Source organism: Silurus aristotelis (assembly GCF_946808225.1).
Source record: "Silurus aristotelis genome assembly, chromosome: 10".
Lineage (NCBI taxonomy): Eukaryota > Metazoa > Chordata > Actinopteri > Siluriformes > Siluridae > Silurus > Silurus aristotelis.
The window spans coordinates 28,455,567-28,476,793 of NC_139583.1; the positions used below are offsets into that span (position 1 = coordinate 28,455,567).

General features: G+C 41.5%; 1 protein-coding gene and 1 long non-coding RNA gene across 5 annotated transcripts in view; one reads left to right on the forward strand and one right to left on the reverse strand.

The window, feature by feature from the left end:
- The window catches only part of gse1b (Gse1 coiled-coil protein b), a 221,858-nt gene that overhangs the window by 53,213 nt on the left and 147,418 nt on the right, over positions 1–21,227 (reverse strand). The window lies entirely within an intron of this gene.
- On the forward strand, positions 10,216–11,906 carry LOC310732574. Its single transcript, XR_014535507.1, has 2 exons — positions 10,216–10,435; positions 11,247–11,906. It is a non-coding gene; the product is annotated as an uncharacterized lncRNA (long non-coding RNA).

The following is a 21,227-nucleotide window of genomic DNA, read 5'->3' on the forward strand; positions in this document are numbered from 1 at the left end:
AATGACTGCTTAGTGGTGCTAGGATTTCAACTTATGACCTTCTGATCCAAAATCCAAGACAACTGTTGGTTCTAGTGGAAACAATTGAATTATTCTATATAGAACCCTACTGTAGATCATTTTTTTCACATAGAAGGTTTTAAGGAGAACATTATGGAGATTAAAAGCCCTAATTATATAAAAGAACCGTCATGGAACCCAATAAAAAAGACGAAAATGGGTTCTTATGCGTAATCAGGGTCATGTCTTCATGATGGTGAACCATTAGAGAGAAGTAGATTTAAGCTTTTTTGTGTTATGAATAAATCATAAAAAAAAGCCACAAAAGACAAAATAAAGCTACAAAAAAAGCCTTATTGTGACTCCGCCCCTAACCCTTACCAAAACATTTGTAACTGTTCCTAAATCGGTAGAACAATGCTGCCAAAAAGACAATCACAAACAAACAGATGGATCACGTGGCTTGGGAGAATGCCTCGGCATCATCTCGCTCATCATTCCACCTTTTGTGAGCTAGAGACAAAAAGAAACAATACAAACAGACCTCGGCTCGTTAGCCGACGTGCTAATCAGTACCTGTCACTGAGAAAGCTCTCAGAGACACAGCCACTGTCTCCTGATAAACAAAGCCAGGCCTGTTCCGGGATGCACCAGCTGTTTTGATGGAGCCGGTTAGCACCATGTAGAAGCTCCGCAGACAGTAACTCAGGGTAATTAGCCTGCAGCGTTCTCACCTTGCACGCTAATCAGAGAGACGGAATGTTCAACCTCAAAATCCGTCTGCTCCTGTCATTAGCGTCCCAGCCTGAAGGATCCTAATGGATAATATACAGCATGAGGGATGAGTGCTCGGAGAGAGACGGACAGGCGGAACAGAGCTGAGGAGCTGAAAAAGAGTGTCAGTATGGGCTCCAGAGGTGGGAACATCTCCACTCACACTTGTCTTTTAATAACACACTGACTGATGTGACTGATGTGAGTGTGACAGGGACAACACGAACCAGGATTTCACCATACTGACGATGGATTAATCCCAGCTGCAGAGCTTCAGCTTCCTATTTACTCTCCCTAACAAGATCTATCTATCATCCCACTTAACTGTCTGTCCATTAATAACATGTCTGTCTATCAAATAAAACATCGAAACAACCCATCCATCCACCCATCTGTCTGTTTGTCCATTCATCAATTGATCCAATCACCTACACACCAGTCTGTCTATCTATCCATTAATCCACCCAGCTGCCATCCATTCATCCTTCCTCCTACCCACCAATCTGTCTAATTATTTATCCATCCATCCATCCATCCATCCATCCATCCATCCATCCATCCATCCATCCATCCATCCATTCATCCATCCATCCATCCATGCTTCCATCCATCCATCCATCCATCCATCCATCCATCCATCCATCCATTCAACCTCCTACCTGCCAGTCGGTATATTTATTCATGCACCTATACATCTATCAATCTATTATTCCTTCAATGCATCCATCCATCTATTCATCTAGCTGTCCATCCATCCATCCATCCATCCATCCATCCATCCATCCACCCATCCATCAATCCATTCATCAAAACCACCACCCAATGAATGGCAATACAACTCATAATGACAGCTGTTCTGGCTGCATCTCCAAAAATGCATCTCCACACACAGTTTTGGTATCAGAGAGCGATCAACATGAGTGGTACAGAAGTATCATAAAGCACACCATGATGATTTCTGTTTTTTTCCTGAGAAGCAAAAAACCCTGCAAATTTAACTAAGAAATGAAGACACTCGTAATCAGATCGAGTCTCTCGAGGGGCCAAAGAGTCCTGGGAGTGTCGCCTTCATCCTTCATTAGGGTCTGTGCTTCAATCTCTTCTTCCTGAAGGTGTGTGTGTGTTTGTGTGTGTGTGTGTGTGTGTGTGTGTGTGTGTGTGTGTGTGTGTGTGTGTGTGTGTGTGTGTGTGTGCGATTACTAAAATCACTGCACTATGCCAAATATAAAATCTGCATTATGACGTTTATGAATATCTATCTATCTATCTATCTATCTATCTATCTATCTATCTATCTATCTATCTATCTATCTATCTATCTATCTATCTATCTATCTATCTATCTATCTATCTATCTATCTATCTATCTATCTACATAGACTATATTAACAAAATTATTGGGACACCAAACTTTTTCAGCCATATTTGGTTCCTTCCCAAACAATTACCACAAATGTGGAGGCACACAAATGTATTGGACTCCTTGGATGCCGTAGCAAGAAATTTGACCTTCAGTTAAACTAGGAGACCCAAAACCTATTCCAGCATGATAAAGCTCCTGTGCACAAAGCCAGATCCATGAAGATCTGCTTCACATTGGTTGGATGTATGTGGAAGATCTCCTGCTATAGAGCTACCCCCCCCCCCCCCCCCCCACACACACACACACACAAAAACGGTTGATAGCTACAAATTAAACAGACAAAAGTCGCAGTCCGACTCAGTGCTTTTAGAGTGTAAATAGTGCACTTTACGCTAAATATAATTTATCTCAGACTTCCTGTGTATGTGTAATCACAGTGTCAGCTATGACACGCGTTTATTCAGAGCCTCTAATCAACATCAGGATTTAGCCGAACGGCTTGTTTTTTCATCCGCACTGTTTATTTACGCGCCTGTTGTATGGTGCAGAGACTGTCATAACAACGTGTCATAACGTTCGCATTTTCACTGGAAGGATTTTCATTATGTTAAATGTGTGTGATGACATCTATGGCAGTGATCGTGACGATTACAACAGTAATCCTAACGCCTTTAGAATCCAGGACATCTACTCATAACGACCTCAGGATTTAAAACATGGGAGCAATATTAGGAGTGTATTAAGTGCATATTGTATATAATCAATGACAGTTTCTTAAAAACATACAGTAAACACAGAGAAGTTTGTTGTATGGTTTAGAGACAGTGGAATTGAGTAAAAGACAGGAGGTGGAGCTGGAGGTAGCAGAGCTGAAGATGTTGAGATGTTCATTGGGAGTGACGACAATGGACAGGATTAGAAATGAGTTTATTAGAGGGACAGAGCATGTAGGACGTTTTGGAGACAAGGTGAGGGAGGCGAGATTGAGATGGTTTGGACATGTGCAGAGGAGAGACATGGGGTATATCAGTAGGAGAATGCTGAGGATGGAGACACCAGGAAGGAGGAAAAGAGGAAGGCCAAGGAGGAGGTTTATGGATGTGGTGAGGGAAGACATGCAGGTAGTGGGTTTGAAAGAGGCAGATGTAGAGGTCAGGGGGGTATGGAGACAGATGACCCGCTGTGGAGACCCCTAATAAGGCAGTCAGTGTTCACATTTATCCCAAATGTGTTCAGTAGGGTTTAGAGCTCTAAAGCAGGGGATCTTCCACATACATCCAACCCACGTAAAGCATATCTTCAAGTGAACACCTGATTTTATTTAGCCATATGTGGTTCTTCCCACAAAATTAGAGGCACACAATTGAACATGATAACTTTGGATGTTGGAGCATGAAATTTTTACTTCACTTTAATACGCATGTGTACAAAGCAAGCTCCATGAAGATCTCCTGCTATAGAGCTCGAACCCTACTAAACACCTTTGGGATGAATGTGAACGCTGACTGCACCCCAGGCTTCCTCACCTCCTCACCTCCTCACCTACATCAATACCTGACTTTACTAACACCCTTATGGATGAACGAATCTCCACAATTCTCCACAAAATCTAGTGGAACATCTTCTCATAACAGCAAATCGGAAATAAATGAGAACAGGGACGTTCGAAAAGAAGCACATACCAACCTTGCGGTCAGGTGTTTATATATCTATATATTTATACTTTCACTAAATAAATAAAATGATCAGTCAGAGTTGAGTTTGAACATTTGAAGGTTCAACCGAACACAGTATTGCAGTCACACAATAGCTACAAGTGTGTACTCTTCCTGTATTGTGCGTAAAAAGCCTAATCGCAGGGTAAAAACCTTAGTAATCCTCCTGCGCTCTTCCCTCACTCCTCCCCGAGGAAACAGATGGCATGCTGGAGCCGGAGAGCGGCCTCGGCCTCGGCCAATGCAATTATTAGTCTAATTATGACTTACCACTTAACTGCACAATCGGCAGGAAAATAGTTAATCAGTGGAATAAAGGCGATTAAAGGCAGTTATGCAAATGGGAAAGAAAAATATTGAAAAAGAGGACGGCAGAGACTAATTGGGGCTTTCCACCTTTTTTTTTTTTTTTTTTTTTTTGCACAACAGCCACGCCTTTTGTATCAAATATAAGAATGAAGAGAGGAACGGCAAAGATTTAAAGAAGATCGACAGAGCAAGATGGAGGAAGAGAAAAAAAAAAAACAGGCCAGACAGAACGCCAAAGTGGCCTCTCGGTTGATAAGCTCTTAATGGAGAAGGGCAGCAGAAAGAGAAAGAGAGAGAGAGAAAGAGAGAGAGAGAGAGAGAGAGAGAGAGAGAGAGAGAGAGAGAGAGAGAGAGAGAGAGGGAGAAAGGGAGAGAGGGAGAGATGTTAAAAACCCCGGCGAGTTCAAGCCCACACTAATGGACTAATCACATTGATTTCCATTTAGCTGCCGTCTCCTGTGTTATTTATCGTGTTTAACAAAACCACCCATGACTCTCTTCCCTCCTCAGCTTCTCCCCATCGCTGTGTTTAACCAGTGCTGACATGTTGTCTTCTCCCTCCCTCCCTCCCCCCCCCCCCCCCTCTCTCTCTCACTCCAACCCTCCTTCTCCTTCTTCAGCCCCGGAAACAGTATAACGCATTAAAGGCCTTTCGTGCTTTCGGTTTCGTGATGCTCTCAAACGTATCATCAGTCACTGTTGTGGCACAGCACCACACACACACACACACACACACACACACATTCATGCATTGTATCTTCACTCAGACTGAATTTTCACTGGAATATTCACAACAATCATCATTTTTAAATCTGGATCCTTCACATGACATGAATTTTGAACACATTGTGAAATTTCTGTCCTCTAAACGCTTTTATAGCCGAGTGTAAAAGGCAAACGCTTGTTGTAGAAACTCGTAACTATATGATTTAAAACCACAAATAGTACACTCTCTGTGTTACTATGAGATCTAGACAAACATTAGCGCCAAAATAACACACAACTACACAATAATTTGGACAGGCCTCCTCACCTTACCTACATCAGTACCTGACTTTATCAACACCCCTGTAAAATAAGCTCTAATCTCCACAACCAAAATCTTGTGGAACATCCTCCCAGAAGAGGAGGTGGAGTAGGATGTTCAAAAACACATACCCATCTTTTGCTCAGGTGTCCACAAACTTTTGTCTGCATAATGTAGATGTAGATGTTCATTTACAAATACTTTCGCAAAAAAAAAAATGAAAAATCGTCAAAAGCACTCAACAGAAAATTTGCATAAATGATTACAGACTTTGCTTTGCAACTGCACTTAGACTTCGAGACGTTTCAACCTTTTAGACGTTTAGCGTAGGAAGCCACATTTTGAGTGTTTTGAACAACTCCAAAAAAATATGCCAAAAGATCTGTGTTCGTTTGCACCCTGATATAACGAGTCAGTCAGTGTGGAAATCTGGGCGTCCCCGATATTACCTTTGCAAGCTCCGCCCCCTTTCCTCACATTAGAAAACATCATCATCTGGTCTGTGCTTCCTTCATAACTAGGTTCTCCTGCTTCAATTCAATACTTTTACTTTACTTTTACTTTTGCTGCATTTGGCAGACGCCCTTATCCAAAGCGACTTACAACTGAGAGGGGATGGTTTTAGGGCTTTTGCTCAAGGGCCCAGCAGTGGCAGCTTGGTGGTGGTGGGATTTGAACCTGTGACCTTCCGATCCAAAGTCAATTGCCTTAACCACTAAGCTACCACCTCCCCCAATAATGTGTACACAATATGACCAAAAGTTTCTTGTTCAACAACTGACTCCAGAACTTCTTTCGACAAGATTTTGAGGCATGGTTGTGGGGATTTGTCTTCATTCCACTGAAGAGAGCATCAGTAAGATCAGGCACTGATGTTGAAATGTCAAGGAGACTTCGATTGCTAGATGTAGCAGCTCAGTGGTTTGGAATTTGGATCAAGCAAACACAAACATATTTTGGATCCGAAGGTCATGAGTTTGAATCCCAGTCACACCCAGATGCCACTCCTGAGCCCCTAAACAAGGCCCTTACCCCCATAGATGCTTAATTGTATGAAAGAGCTAAATGTAAGTCGCTCTGGATAAGGGCACCTGCCAAATGACATGACAGAAGGTCATGGGTTCAAATCCCAGCACCACCAAGATATTATCTATTTTAAAGGATTAGCCTATGCAGTTCCAAATCAAATGCTACCAAGACTAAGTCCCTTATTTTAAATATAAAAAAATTAAATTCTGAAATATCTATGCATTTTTTTAAAAACCTTCTATTTGTAGGCTCAGTTGTTGGTTAAAGAGCATTTGGAGGGTCATGGGTTGAAATCCCAGCACCAACAGGTTACTGGGCAGATTGATTTAACCCTACGCCTTTTTCCTTTTATGACGCAGGAACTATTCAAATTGCTTCGAAGTTTTACTATTCAATAACTTGTTTGCAAAATAAGGTAAATGAACACACAGTCTATGTACGAGGTCAGATCCGCCTTCTCAATCGTATTTTAATGGAAATGATATGCAAATATGAAACTTTCTGCAAAATCTGCATTTTACAAAAGATAATAATGATAATAAGGAAATCACTTCTTTCGTCAAGAAGACGTCTTTTTGATCATGGCAGGCTGCAAGATGCCAGCGAGGAAGCTCTGCGCATTATCCTGGAGGCTAGCGATGAAGAGAAGAAGACTCTTCAGGAGCAGAGGATGAAGACACAGACGCGAAGAAAGAATCGATCCTGTCGGGGACAATTGCACTGATGAGTAAGAGTCTCAGTATTTCTCCGAGGTATAGAGTATAAAAAAAAGAAATGTCCGGCTTTGTTCAGGCGCCTTGCTTACTCCTTTTTATGTGGAGATTCATTTGCACTGATAATTCTTTTGAGCCACGAATCCATCTTTTTTGTCGTGCCAATAGCAGCTAAGCTAATTGGACTGCTTTAAGAAGAAAAGTAATGAGAAGATAGACAGAGACACACTCCACACGGATGGAGATACAGTATGCCGACTACATGTAGCATCTATGAACTGAAGTTATGGACTGCATTAGTGTGGCCATCACGTCTGTGCCTTGCTTATCACAAGTCTCCATCTTGTCCTCATTGTGGAAATTAGCATTAGGCTCTCAGTCTACGCAGAGAAATAGAGGAGGAGAGGAGGAGGAGGAGGAGAAGGAGGAGACAGAGCATAGAGAACGGAACGGAAAGCGATCACGATACATTAAATATGTGCCTGAAAAATTAAATTCAATAAGACTCTCTTTCTCTTTCTTCCCTTTCAAAGCAATTCAGCATTCAAAAGGCACCACGCAGTGAAGGACATTAAAAATCCGCCTCTAATGAACCGGGGCCTCTGGTCTCCCCTGCCTGTCACTGTGACAATAAACGTGGGCTTTCTAAAACATGTAGGAGTTAATCTGTGCTCTTTAACAATCACAAATCACACCCCTGTGAGCAAGCCCTGAAAGATCTTAAAAAATTTAATAAAATAAATTTTATATATATATATTTCATCCCAAAGTTGTATAATAGGGTTTAGAGCTCTGTAGCAGAAGATCTTCCACTTCAACCCATGTAAAGCAGATCTTCATGGAGATCTTCTATCTATCTATCTATCTATCTATCTATCTATCTATCTATCTATCTATCTATCTATCTATCTGTCTGTCTGTCTGTCTGTCTGTCTGTCTGTCTGTCTGTCTGTCTGTCTGTCTGTCTGTCTACATATCTATCTATCTATCTATCTATCTATCTATCTATCTATCTATCTATCTATCTATCTATCTGTCTGTCTGTCTGTCTGTCTGTCTGTCTGTCTGTCTGTCTGTCTGTCTGTCTGTCTGTCTGTCTACATATCTATCTATCTATCTATCTATCTATCTATCTATCTATCTATCTATCTATCTGTCTGTCTGTCTGTCTGTCTGTCTGTCTGTCTGTCTGTCTGTCTGTCTGTCTGTCTACATATCTACATATCTATCTATCTATCTATCTATCTATCTATCTATCTATCTATCTATCTATCTATCTATCTGTCTGTCTGTCTGTCTGTCTGTCTGTCTGTCTGTCTGTCTGTCTGTCTGTCTGTCTGTCTACATATCTATCTATCTATCTATCTATCTATCTATCTATCTATCTGTCTATCTGTCTATCTGTCTGTCTGTCTGTCTGTCTGTCTGTCTGTCTGTCTACATATCTATCTATCTATCTATCTATCTATCTATCTATCTATCTATCTATCTATCTATCTGTCTATCTGTCTGTCTGTCTGTCTGTCTGTCTGTCTGTCTGTCTACATATCTATCTATCTATCTATCTATCTATCTATCTATCTATCTATCTATCTATCTATCTATCTATCTGTCTGTCTGTCTGTCTGTCTGTCTGTCTGTCTGTCTGTCTGTCTACATATCTATCTATCTATCTATCTATCTATCTATCTATCTGTCTGTCTGTCTGTCTGTCTGTCTGTCTGTCTGTCTGTCTGTCTGTCTGTCTGTCTGTCTGGCTGGCTGGCTGGCTGGCTGGCTGGCTGGCTGGCTGGCTGGCTGGCTGGCTGACAGAAAAAGTGATTTTTCTAGTTGTAATTAATATTAAATTTATTTAATGCCACAAATGTTTAGCAAAAAATAAAAATAAAAATCCTGATATAAAATGTAATCTCAGCGGGAGGTGATGACAAGTGGAAATGGGAAACGTTCTGTTTTCTCTCAAAACACTGTAAATTAAAAGGAGCAGTTTGACATTTCTAGCGCTACTGAATGACTAAAACCAGTCCTAGCATTGTCTTAACACCTTATCCTTATTAAACATGCAAAACAAAAATAGATGGAAGTGCGTGAATATGCAAATTAAGAGACTCCCTATATATTTGCATATTAGATGTGATGAGTTAAGGATTCAAAGGTCGTTTGAATAATTTGATAACACCACAACCCCCCCCCCCCCCCCCCCCCCCCCGCCCCCAATACCAATTCAGCACAATGTATATGTTCAATAGTAAGGTTACCATAACAACCAAACATTTTGTTTCTCACTAGGTTAGCCAGTTAGTCAAATATGCACGGTCCTGATGCTAATTTATTCTAGTTTACTCACGGAATGAACTTTAGAATCCTCCGAACACTTTGTTTGCTCTGGGATGAAAAATTGTGTTCGGTCACCATTTCTAATACTCTAATGTGTCTTATTTCATCACTGTAAGAAATGTTTTCTCAAGATTTTGACCTGGAAAAAGTGTCTTCTTTACACACACACACACACACACACACACACACACACAGAGTTGGTGATGTGCTGGTTGCTAATGACGAGCTGTTCAGACTGACCTTTGACCCCTGCACACTGCATTGGTTTTTGCTTGTAGGCTCAAGGGTTAATGAATAACAGTGATCAAAGACAGCAATCCACCCTCTATCCCTGCTCCGTGCTATCACTATAGAGAGAGTGTGTGTGTGTGTGTGTGTGTGTGTGTGTGTGTGTGTGTGTGTGTGTGTGTGTGTGTGTGTGTGTGTGTGTGTGTGTGTGTGTGTGTGTGAGAGAGAGAGAGAGAGGGATAGAGAACAAAAAAGATAGACAGAGAGAGAGAGAGAGAGAGGGAGAGAGAGAGAGAGAGAGAGAGAGAGAGAGAGAGAGAGAGAGAGAGAGAGAGAGAGAGAGAGAGAGTGTGAATTGGAGATATCTATTGCAAACCAAATAAAGGAAAGTGTTTGCTTATCGAAACACCTGGTTTGAGAATGGAGAGCTGTTTTCACGCAACGGACTCATCAAACATATTGTAGTCCACTTGATATTAGCCTACACACACACACACACACACACACACACACACACACACACACACGTGTGCCATATATATATATATATATATATATATATATATATATATATATATATATATATATATATATATATATATATATGTGTGTATGTGTGTGTGTCTGTGTGTGTGTGTGTGGGGGGGGGGGGGGTAGGCAGAGACGAGTGTGAGGTCTCACCTTGGGGGAGGAGATATTAACAAATTTGTACTGCCTGAATTTCCCTTTTTACAGCTATTAACATCTGCCAGCTGTACGGAAGCTGCGATCTCCCTCACGCAGAGCTCGTGCCATGAAGGCTTTTCTGCAGAGATTGACAAGAGCGCATCAAGGCCAACAGGAAAAAACCATATAAAACCTTGCCGATCCTGACACCAGTGTTTCAACAGGTGGAGAAAAGAACGGCAATCAAATCTGGGAATCATTCTACAGGCTTCACGTATGTGTGTGTCTGTGTGTGCTAAGGACGTGTGTGAAGGTGAAATGCTTTTCAAAATAGCAAGAAACTGGAAGAAATTTACACCACAGGCATTCTATTACATTCTACTTACACATTAGTGTAGAATCTGTTTTAAAGGATTAGCTCACATTGTTCCAGATCGAATGTTTCTACGATTACGTCCCTTTTTTGGGTAAAAAAATTTAATCCTAAAATATCTATGCATTTCTTGAGTGGATCTTGACTGGCCTGTATTGGACCCTAAAGGTCACCTTTTTTGTATGCGCTGGTCTGATTAAACTGAGTTCGGAAGGTCATGGGTTCAAACCCCAGCATCACTAAGCTGCCACTGCTGGGGCTGTGAGTAAGGCCCTTAACCTTTAATTGCTCAGCTGTATAACTGAGATAAATGCAAGGACGTGAGGGCGTCTGCCAATTGTAACTGTTAATACAGCGCGTTAAATTCAGATTACGACATTTAAAAACAGTGGCCATTCCGGGGTTTTCCGTATAAAACCGTTTCAGGGACGGAGCTACTTACATCTAAATAGGTTTCAGCTAACTTCTTGAAAGTTAGCGATGAGAAAAAACCACAGTTGTCATAGTAATGCAATAAAACAAAAAACAAAACAAAACTATGTATATATATATTTATGCCAGTTTGCTTGAGGTTTACTAGCTGGCTATCGATTTGGAATGGCAGAAAAGGAATTTTGGGGGCTGATCCTAATTTGCATATTCATGCATATATTTACATATTTAGTTGCATATTAACCGTCCTTTACGGTGTACCCCCTTTTTTTCCTTCAAGCTTGAACAAGTTTATAATGTGAGAAAAAGGAGTATGGACGGTGTGAATTTTGTCACTGGTTCTCCAGGAGAGCCACAGCTCAGTCAGAACAAACCCAGACTGACAGGGGCGTGATGAGGGCCGCTGGCCTTTGGCTCTCCCTGTCCCGGCCCACCGTTCAGCCAACACACACGGCCCAGAATGCCCAGCAGCCAGCTACACGACAACATCTGCTCATTCGGATGGCACCAGCAGGGTGCTGCCCGCTCCACAGCACGCCTGGCAAACACAACTCACAGAACGGACAGGTGGCTCAGCCAATCAGCGGCTCTGGACCAGCTGAACCTGAGCTCATGCCTTCTTCTCCCGCTCGGCTTCAGTGAACCGCAGCAATCTCGTCCCGTCTCCTGGCTCTCACCATGTGCCATCTGGATGAAGGGGAGGAGGGATAACAGGCGCGTCCTGGTCCTGGTGCCACCCAATACAGTTCATTTTGCCTAAGGTTTGCAAAAATACATATGATGTAATGATATGTCATGAGGATGAAAAATTTTAAGAATCCAAATGGAACCAGTCCATTTTGAAAAAATGTGATTCTTCTACATCTGTATCCTTTATTGGTTTCTGAAGACAAGCTTTACTGTTTTCTTTTTATCATTAAAAGGGTCCATGGATGAGCATTAGGACAGTCTTTATGATCTATAGTACCAGGTGAAATCTTTTACTGAAGCACTAAACTATTTTCGGAAGTTGTACAATTTTTACGGTATCGATCAAAGCGATACGCCCAAGTACAAAGTTTGTTGCCTGACGCTCAAAACGAAGCAGCGAAGAACATTCGGCTCAAACATCAAGCAGCTCAGACATTACATTAACTGTGCACCAGCGTACATTTGGCTGATCCGTGATCGCATTACGATCCAGGAGTCAAAGAAAATTCGCTTCATGTTTGACAAGGCAAATGTCTCGAGTCGAGCTATTTCTGTAATTTAATCCATACTAATTCAATACGAGCTAAATTTACTTCCCCACCCCTCAGCAGGAACATGCGATTGCACCTCATCTCCTCACCCTGTTTGTTTGTAACACTGGGAAACGGAACGTAGCATGGTGAGAAGAGAAGTGGGAGAGCAGAGTACAAAAGCCAATTAGCAGCTCATTAGTACCAAAGCAGTTCAATCCAATTAAACACTGCCTTTTTTTTTTTTTGCTTGCCTCTTACTTCCTTTATTTTATTGTTGGCCCTCAAGATTTAACAATTTCAAGCTACGTTTTTTTTGTTAGTTTTTTTCTCCAAGATGATTTTTTTTCTCCCCTCCCATATTACTTGTCAGTGGGAGAAGACAAATAGTGCGGGTGTTTGGCAAGTGTTTATTTTCGTCTCGGGCAGCACAAGAGTTCAATAGCAGTCACCTCGTCTTCTCGCTGAGCCCTGCGAGTGTGCCCACAGTTGTCTGCTGCACTTAGCTTCCTCGTTAATATTACAGGCCTTCAGAGAGATGCACTGCTGAGAGGATCCGTAACCTCTGAACTGTTCCACCGCACAGAAAACAAGCTCTCTCCCTCACACACACACACACACACACACACACACACACACACACACACACACACACACACACAAAACACATAAACACAGAGAGACAGAGAGAGAGAGAAACAGCAAAAGAACAGAAATGTATGCAAATAAAGAATTGTGCGCATGCCTGGATGCATGGACCACAGCATCGATGCCTTTACAAATTAGACTGCACCCATAAACATGACAAACACAGTAGTGGTAAAAAAAATAATAAACACTATAAAGACAAATGTATTGAGATGTTGGACACACAATTGTACAGGACATCTTTAGATGCATTACAATAAAACTTTCCCTTTACTTAAACTACGAGATCCAAAGCTGTTCCAGCAAGACAATGCCCCTGTGCACAAAGCCAGTTCCATGAAGAAATGCATTACATGGGTTGAAGGGGAAGCTATATAGTCTTCTGCTTTAGAGCTTTAAACCCTAAACAACTTTGGGATGCATTGGAACACTGACTGCACCCCAGGCTTCCTCACCTCACCTACAATGCTAACACCCATGTAGCTGAATGAATCTCCACAAATCTACACAAGCATACTAGTACTACATCTAGTAGAACATCTGTCCAGAAGAGTGGAGGCTACATTAACAGCAAATGTGGGCTAAATGTGGAATAGGATGTTCAAAAGGTGCATACCAGTCTTATACTGTGCATACATAAAGTGTACATAAAGGGTGTATACGAGATATAAAGCATAAGAATTAAATAGCAATAATACCCACTTTAACATTTATGCTCAAAACATGGTGCTCATTCCTCCTTTTTTCTTTTTAATAAACTCTAACAAGTGAAATGAATGAACAAAACAAATATTATGATTAAAGTCCTGCTAACATTTGGCTTATTTTAGCTAGCTACCTAGCTAGCTAGCATTAGTAGTAAAAATCTTAAATATTCCTGAATATGACACAGAAAATCCTGTCAGGTTAGCTCATACTGGCTAGCTGACTAGTATTAGCACAAAATATGTTGATTATTAATGGGTATGACATAAAAATCCTGTCAGGTTAGCTCATATTGGCTAGCTGATTAGTATTAGCACTAAATATGTTCAGTATTAATGGTTATAATGTACAAATCTTGTCACGTTAGCTCATATTAGGTAGCTGATTAGTTTTAGCACTAATGATTGAGTATACAGTATATAACTTAAAGATCCTGTCTATCCATGTTAGCGATACTGTACTTGCTAACATTTAAATGTATTTTATTTTCTGTCTGTTTTTATCAGTCAAAAGTACATTATTTATCTATTGTATATCTGCCTTAAACTTTGCTATTTATTAGCTGGTTAACACATCTTGCTAGCTATCTTTCAATATTTTATACATATTCTTTTAAATGTCATTGTATAATTCTGTGTGTGTGTCACAATTGTTAAGAGCAAATGCATTTGTTTGCTCACGCTGACTTCATAACCGAGTCCCGTGCTTTGTCACTTCGAAAGTGCAGCATGGCCAATCGTGATGTGAAGAAAAAGGGGAGAATGCTGTGAGGTTAAGGAGGAGTGAAAGACCCAGTAAGAGAAAAGGAGGTAAAAAAGAGAGAAAAGAAATACGAAGCGAGGCTTCTTGCTGTGTTTGCGTTCCTCCCCACCGGCCGTGAGCAATGCTGGTGAGTCAATAAAGCACACAGGGGGCTGATTGGGAAAAAAGAAAACGTGGAGTTAAAAATGAAGTAAGGGCGGGGCCATTCCTGGCACGAGCTCGATCCTACTGCAGGTGCATGCTGTGGCCACTGCCAAAGTGCCAACCTGCCCTCCATATGGCCGTCGCTGGCCTGCCAGCTATCTCCCGCCACTTCCCACTGAGCCCAGAGCTGGCGCTCTACATCTAAATCTGTCCCAGTGCCCCAGGCCTCCCCCTGCTCAGTGCCCAGGCTTCGTGAGCCCACACCATGCCGGCGGGGCAGTCCTGGACCCCATTGCCAACCAACCAACAGCCCATCCTCTCCATATGGAGGCTCGTAGCATCTCAACTCATCGTTTTCTCACTCTCTCTTTTCCTCATGAGTGCCGTCCAGCAACCATGATCTCTCTACACATCTCTCTATTTCTCTTTTTGTATCTATCTTCTTCAGAGCAGATCTCTCTCACACACACACACACACACACACACACACACACACACACACACACACACACACACACACACATATAAAGCATGACAGCGATTCAATCGAAATCCCTGAACTGAACAGATATTACAGAATTTGTCAACCTTTTTTCACGTCACTGAATATGTTTTTCTCTTTTCTCTTCGTTGGATAACTGGGTACGCTTCAATTTGGGGAACATTTGTGCTACTTTAAACAGGTTATTGCTATTTCCAGGCTGCTCGCCCCATACTGCTGACAAAAGCACTTCCTGAATGCCCATAAATCCACATAAACAGACCTCAGGCACCACATCGTCCAATAAACAATAAAACAAAACAGAGGAACTACACAGGAATGTCACTTCCACCCCACCCCCCACACACTCCTCCACCACCACCACCGTCATCACCAAAATCATCACCACCACCATCACCATCATCATCGCCTCCCTCTGCACTTTTATCGCTCCTTCTCTCTTCCAATAAAGAGATATTGATAGAGCAATAATCCTCTCAGACTCTGTCACTGGGTTTTATGAACGTGAGCTATTAGCCGAATCACACTGAGCTACTGTTCTCCTTAAGCCTAGCTCAGAGCGAGAGATCAGCGAGAGGTGGGGTGAAGGCTTTACTTCACGTTACCACACCACTGGAGACAGATGGAGAGAAAGAGGAGAGAGGAGAGCAAGGAAAACTAGAGAAAAGCTCAGCCTGCAGTCATGATAGGGCTATAATCGTGCTTATTACAATGCTCGATGTGTCTTTAAGGCAATTTACAGACGGTTGACAAATTAAAGAAAAAAACTGACACACACATACACACACACACACGTGCACACACATAGTAAGATATCAAAGACATCCTTCAAGTGTTAAACGGCAGTTTAGTTTTAACTGACAGATCCTTGTATTAGCTAGTTACTTGATGTATTAGCTAGATACTTAAAACAATTATCAGGATAGCACATGTAAGCTAGCTCAGAAATATTAGCAGTAAAGGTTTACACACAAATAAAAAAAATCTTGGCATCTTAAATGGTTCATGAATGCTAGCTAGGTTGCTTTATGTGTAAATTATTTTGAGTGCTGAGTTAAAAATCCTGTCAAGTTAGCTTATGCTAGATAGCTGGGCAGTCTTAACAATGAATATATAAATTGTTTTGAATATACCTTAAAAGTCCTGTCAGGTCAGGCCATGTTAGCTAGCTGGCTATTATTAGAAGCTAAGATTTTGAGAAACCATGAAAATACCTTAACAATCCTGTTTGAATAGCTCATATAAGATAGCTGTCTTATCATTATCATGACATTAATTGGTATGTTTTAGGAGATTTTTTCAAAACAAACTAGCGACTGTTGGAGCGACAAATATTTATAAAAAATGGCTCTAAATCCTGTCAGGTTTATTTCATAGAAGGTAGCGGTATAAATGATGAACATTCATGAGATGTGACATGTCCTGTCAGGTCTGTCAGGTGAAAATACCTATGTGGCAGTAAGTTTGACCTTTGTTCTTAAATCAAAGACGCACACACAAACACACACACACACACACACACACACACACACACACACACACTAGTGCAGTCAGCAGGACATAAAGAGAGATGTTTACAGCTGTAGTTCCAGCCCACGGTACTCTCTCTCTTGTCTCTTCACACGTCGGAATCACGCTGAGCGCGCAGGAAGTGATGAAGGAAAACATGGCTGTTCCTCCACGCTCGGGAGAACGTTCAGCAGACGCTCGCACCCTCGTCTAACAGCCACCCACTGCTCGACTCTCAGAGTGAAATAAAGGGGACATAGATTTTTACCAGCTTCAAACTCTACAGAGAGATAGATAGAGAGAAAAAGAGAGAGAGAGAGACAGAGGGAGAGTATGCACAAAAGTTTGGCCGATTTTGAAATACTTTGAAGACATGGCACTCAAAGCCTCTCTGCTGTAAACGCTTCTGAACAGCCGGCGAATTTGCTGGAGGGAGAAAAAAAAAATAAGAGTGAAGTCCTGATATTTCTATTTCCCTGCCCGGTGGGTGGTAATGACTTTCTCTGCTGCCATTTGCTCCTAATTACAGAAGGAGGAGAGTGCGGATTAGCCTTATAACTCTCCTCCTGGCCTTTAAGTCTCTCCCTTGCTGCATCTTCTTCCTCCCTCATTGCCTTTAGCCATGGCTTCACGTTTGCAAAGGAAACCGCCCGGATTAAATGGCACTGGGTGATCCAGAAGCTTCCAGAAAAATGCCATTTTCAGTATCAGAGAAATTAACTGCAAATGCTGAGGGATATAATGCTGGATGACGTATATGGTCTCACTTGTCAAGTCTTCTTTAAATCAGTCCTTGTGTATGGACGATGATTTACACTATATGGATAATAGTATATGGATTTTTCCAGCCATATGTGGTTCTTCTCAACAAATTTGGAGGCACTCAATTGTATTGGACATCATTGGTGGTGGTAGAATGAAATTTTTCATTCACATTAACTAGGAGACAAAAAAACAATGCCGATGTGCACAAAGCCAGCTCCATGAAAATATGGAAAACATCCCTGATATTCTGTAACGTCGCTAGCCAGTTAGCTGATTGATGATGCAGACAGGACTATTCACTGCTGATTGGTTAGAGAAGTGTATTAGAGTAGTCGATCATCAGTATCTATTCTGTGAGAATTTCTGTTTATAAGAAAGGTTAAGGACACAGGACACAGGATGCATAGTGCACTACATTGAGAATATCTATAATCATTTCATTATAGCAATGTCACATCTTTCCCTAACATTTTTGGTTTATGAGCTAATCAAGCAGCACTTGAGCGCATCGCCTCTGAAGCTTTTAAAGCACACGAGTCTGTATTCAGATGCTGGTGATGAAAGCCATGAGGACTATCTCAAAGGCTGTAATTAGCATTAACCTCTTGGATGACTTTGGCCACCTACACAATAGCCATGTCATGAAAAAGTAATTGTAACGTTTAGTAATCTAAACATTACTCCACATGGGTATAAAGGACTTTTGTACTGTACTCTTGTCCTTCTTCGCTAGGAATTAAATGCAAATATGGCCCATGATTGTTAAACTACTGGAACAGAAACACACACACACACACACACACACACACACACACACACACACACACACACACACACACACACACACACACACACACACAGGATCATATCTAGTACTGGACACCAACAACAAACCAGAAACGTGGCTGAAATGTCACAGCTTTTTCCACTTGACCCCGTTTGTTGTGGATGTCTGGAAGTCACACCTGTTCAGCAACCATCTGTATCCCTCATACACACACACACACATACAAATATATATACACACTGCCTGGCAGATTAGGGTCCAACCAGGCACAATAAGTCATTGGAGGAGTAGCCAGCTGTACATTTTAATTCTCTCTTAATAGCCAATTTAATTTGATTAGCGGTGACAGAGCCGAATAAAGGCAATTAGCACTGTGCTAGGCTTCAGAGCTTTAATGACTTACTGTAGAACAGAGGGATGGCTTGTATGACCCTCCATCTGTGTGTGTGTGTAAGTGTGTGTGTGTGTGTGTGTGTGTGTGTGTGTGTGTGGGTGGGTTGGGGGATTGCATATAAAAACAGCTCTATGTTACACATGCTTAGACAAAGTACCAAATCAAGACCAAAGACTAGCATAACATACTGAACCTGAAAAACTATATGCAAGATAAGACAGCTTGTGATCAGAATATGATGCAGAATATGGAGTAATGAGAGCCAAACAGGCTAAAATGGCCGACCACAGATAAAGCCAGACTAAACACCACTGTATAAAAATACTAGAGAGGAAAAAAACACAAAAGGGTTGTATTGTAGGGGACACTATCAATCCTGTTTGACATGCAAGAGCTCATTAAAGTGATTAGTTAGTAGGACTTTGACTGACAAGTAACATCATTCCTTTGACCCAGAAAGCACACACACAGTTTTACAGTACCTCGATGGTCAGGATTCGAGCTAAAGATCTGCTGAGGAAATCATTTTGTATAATCCATTCCTCAGAGTCATTGTTTTGATTCGGTTGCTTATGCTTTTCATTATTCCTGGAGAAACTCCTGAAAAGTTTTTTCCTGAATTTATTAATTTACTTACACTATATGGACAAAAGTATTGATACACCTGAACTTTCCTGCCATAATTGGTTCTTCTCCAAACTGTTACCACAAAGCTGGAGGTGCACACTTCTATAAGAAGTCTTTGGATGTCCTGTTCACTTGAACTTGAAAAACCCAAATCTGTTCCAGCATAACAATGCTCCTGTGCACAAAGTGAGCTGGATGAAGATCTGGTTTACATGGTTTGGAGGGGATGATCTCCTGCTTTGAGGTCAGATCTCGACCCTACTGAACACCCACGAGATAAATGAGAACGCTGACTGTATCCCAGGCCTCCTCACATCATCTCACCTACATCAGTACCTGATTTTACTTGTGCCTGATGAACACAAATGTCTACAGACACACTCCAAAATCTAGAGGAACATCTTCCCAGAAGAGGGAAGAGAATTATAAGAGCAAATTGGAACTTAATGTGAATGTGATGCTCAAAAAGAACATGCCATACTGATGCTAATTTCTACCTATCAATACCAAAATCCCAATCACACTGAAGCAATCGTGAAGGTCCGTGAGCCCCTGAATGTCGAATCACCTCGTGCATGGTGTTCAAAGATACACCAGTGTTCCAGGCTTATTTACAATACAACCTACAACAGATGGAGCAAACCCTCATTACTATCATACCAGGGTTAAGTGGTGGCTTGACCTGGCATGGTTTATGCACCTCAGGCTTTTTAAACTGTTAAACCAACGCTCGTGATACAGATGACTCAGAAAACAGGTCTCAGATGTTAAGAACAGCAAGTTACAGTAACAGTGTTTTGGCAGGAAAACTCCCACACTAATCCATTCCTATAGATTTCTTGTCAGACGTCTTTGTGACCCACGCAGAAGCCAAGGTCAGCTCCGAATCATGTTTCAGAAGACACCACGAGAGCACGGAGAGCTCGGCGTGGCGTGGCGTGGCGTGTTTAACACATCTCAGCTGAAGGTTTCCAATTAGCCAAAACAAATCAGCGTTAAAAAAAAATACAATAGTGATTACAGCTAATGTGGCTAACAAGCAAGAGTGACAGGATACTTCACTGCTCACTCAAAGGCCAAGCTCATTTGTTAAGAAATAATGATAGGTCAAATTACAAGCAATTCCAGATATAACAAGGTTTTGCTTTGTAGGTCTGTGAAAGAAGGAGGCCTTTTAAGGACATGATTATTTACTGACGTGTCACAAAGCAAAGCAGTGATTTATTCCTAAAAGCAAAGCATCTGCTGTGAGCATCGATTGAGATTTTAGCCTGCGTGCTACATCAATCAAGATATACCACTTTTTTAGTTATTACATGCAGAACTACACCATAGTCCATCCTTGTTTCTGGTTTTGTTCTGTTAAACATATCAGGGTCTCCACTGCTCTCTCCTGAGTCCTAACAGGCAGCACGAACCAAACATTCGGGTGAACCTGGGAGATGGTTTAGCCGCTCGCATGAGATAAATGGAGATTTAGAAAAAAGGATGTTATCAAAATCATTTTAAATTTGGTTGCTTTCATGGTTCCTGGAAAAATTCCTCTACAAAAACATGCATGCAATGTACATACAATATGGAGGTGAAAAAAATGTATATGAAGGGAAATGTATGTTATGTGGAAGACGAAAATAACAAGCTCAGATTTTTCATCACATATCGGATATCGGACGTCCTGACATTTTGTTTTTTAGCTACTTACAATAAAAAATAAAAAAAAAGCCAAATCAGAAAAATGTTTGGCTGAACTTGAGGCAACTTCTTTGAGGTACTATGCGGTTCTTAGAAGAGTTCCTGTGCAAAACTCTGCCTGTAAACGTGTTAAATGGCGTTAGGCTTAGCCATACGTATGCCTATGGTCAATTTACATGCCTTAAATGTGCACCAGGTTCTTATGTGGCTCCTGTGGTTTCCTGTGGTCTAAATGCACCTCAGTTCCAGTGTGTGAAGATATAAATGACGAGATGAAGAAGTGAGGTCTTATTGCACTCCACTCCATTAAGAACTGAATAAAACACACCTGACACCAGGACGCTGACACTGGTACCTCCGTCCAAACCAACCCACACCCCTGAGTATCTTTAAACCCTGCACCTTCCCATCATCACCCCTCGGTATCCCCCCAGCCGTAATTAGCCCTGTGCAGTCAGCGAGCAATTTCTCTCCCACATCCCTCCATTCTTCTCCGTGCCTCTCTT